The 2,361-nt window shown below is 45.2% G+C and overlaps 1 pseudogene; it reads left to right on the top strand.

Annotated features, from left to right (window-relative positions):
• Positions 1-333: 333 nt before the first annotated feature.
• LOC127219837 (60S acidic ribosomal protein P2-like) lies at positions 334-710 on the top strand (annotated as a pseudogene).
• The last annotated feature ends 1,651 nt before the right edge of the window (positions 711-2,361 follow it).

Below are 2,361 nucleotides of genomic sequence, written 5' to 3'. Positions count from 1 at the left end.
GCCTGAACTCAAAGCAATGACTTCCCAGTCATCTCTGAGTAGGACACAGGTCTGTGTCTCATGAGTGACCTGTGTAGACCTTGGTCATGGCATCGATCCCCATGTCTGGTAACTGCTTAAGAACTCCTTGGTGAGTAGAGATGGTTTACAACCATCTATAATTTCAGTTCCAGGGGATCCAATGCCTTCTTCTGGCCTCTTTGGACAGTAGGCATGCATGAAATGCACATATATACATGTAAGCAAAACACTCATACATAAAATGAAATAACTCTATTTTAAAAATGAATAAAACAGGTCATACGCGTGAGGCCTGTCCACAGCAGCCAACATATGCTACGTCGCCTCTTGCTTGCCGCCCTTGGGGGCAATTCCTCTCCTAGCACCAAAGACATTAAGAAGATACTAGACAGCGTGGGCATCGAGGCTGAGGATGACTGGCTCAACAAGGTCATCAGTGAGCTGAATGGAAAAAACATTGAGGATGTCATCGCCCAGGGTGTTGGTAAACTTGCTAGTGTGCCTGCTGGTGGGCTGTAGCTGTTTCTGCTGCCCCTGGCTCTGCAGCTCCTGCTGCTAGTTCTGCCCCCGCTGCAGCAGAGGAGAAGAAAGACGAGAAGAAAGAAGAGTCGGAAGAGTCAGATGATGACATGGGATTTGGCTTGTTTGATTAAATTCCTACTCGCCTGCAAATAAAGCCTTTTTATGTATCTTGAAAAAAAATGAATAAAACAAATTAAGGGCCCACTGGGTAAAATCTTGAAGTAAGCCTTTTTTTTTTCTTTTCTTTTTCTTTTTTTCTGTTTTTGGTTTTTCGAGACAGGTTTTCTCTGTATTGTTTTGGAGCCTGTCCTAGAACTCACTCTGTAGACCAGGCTGGCCTCGAACTCACAGAGATCCACCTGCCTCTGCCTCCTGAGTGCTGGGACTAAAGGTGTGTGCCACTAATGTCTGGCAACTGGGTAAAATCTTATTCAGTGATCCTGAACCCTGAATTCAGATCCTTGGAGTGCAGGTGGAGACAGAATTCTGGGTTCAGCAGGAGAACCTGTCTCAGCCTACAAGGTGGAAAGAGATTGAGGAAGGGACCTAGTGTCAACCTAAACAAAAAGACAGAGCAGGAGCTGGATAGGCAGCCTGTCCAGCAAGCTGGCTCTAAAGTTTCCTCAGTTTAAAGGCAAGGAGGGCTGCTTTAGGGCTTCAGACATCCTGGATTTGAACTGGTAGCATTTCTAGGATTACTACAAGGAAGATACACACTCATGAGTGACTATTGCAAGATCCCTCTTTCAAGGGATGGAAAGACTTGGGAGTTTCAAGTGGAAGGGGAGGGATGATCTTTCAGTGCCTCCTACCTTTGGTGCTTATTTACCCACAGAGAAACAAGGACCCCTTTTAGTGGCAGGGGAGTCTTTCTCAGAGATTCTGCACAGGAAGAACACCCAGCCCATTTTTGTGAATACCAAGATTTGCACACACAGCTTCTTGGCAATGGTACAAATTTAGCCCAGGACTGTAAATTACCTACAGAGGTTTGAGACTGCGCCAATCAGTTAGGCTTCTGGAAAAACTGGCTTTGAAACCCTACAGGGTCATACTTCAAACAGGAATGTTTTACATCTTTTTTACCCTTTCCTCTCACCATGTTTTAATCATCCAGTTTAAGTGGCCAAGATAGACACAGCCTTTGCCGTGTGTCAGTACCGGGCAGTGCAGATTCGTTTTTCTCTTTACAAGAAGGGACACCCCCCATGGATTGCTCACCAAAATATGTACATTTTCTCCCACTATCATGTTTCCCTTTGTGTGCTGGGACAGGCTCCTTACAACTCAGTATTAATAGGATCAAGTCGACCAGTTGACTCCTGAGTTCAGTCACAGGGATGAAAACAGTTTTGTGACCATTGCCTGAACTCTTAATCCTGGTCAAGAGCTTTGTGACTAATCTTAGATGCAGATTCACTCCCACACTCTTTGCATGCTGGGAACACATGCTTCAAGCTCTCTGGAGTAGAGCTAATGCATGTCATTCCGTAATCTACTCCATCTACTTGTGATGCTTGAAGAACACTTGTGCCATGGCAGGAATTGTGATGCTGTTGATCTGGGGACTTCGAGCCACAGACACTGCATTGAAACAGTCTCACCAAAATGTAAACCCATGGGGCTTAAAAAGGCTTTCCAGTTGCACTCACACTGCCATCCATGGTCTTGGCAGCCGAGGGGATAAGTTATATGACTTAAAAGATGGTGTTCTGGCCATAGGAGAGGCAGGACTGGGATGAGCTGAGTATATTTGTTTTGCACATATAAGATATTGTTTTCAGAATCTATCAAATGCAGGGTTGGAGCAGTGACATC

The sequence above is a fragment of the Phodopus roborovskii genome, unplaced genomic scaffold, assembly GCF_943737965.1.
Source record: "Phodopus roborovskii unplaced genomic scaffold, PHOROB, whole genome shotgun sequence".
Classification (NCBI taxonomy): Eukaryota; Metazoa; Chordata; class Mammalia; order Rodentia; family Cricetidae; genus Phodopus; species Phodopus roborovskii.
Note: the sequence above shows the minus strand (reverse complement) of the source record. Positions and strands in the feature narration are given on the sequence as shown.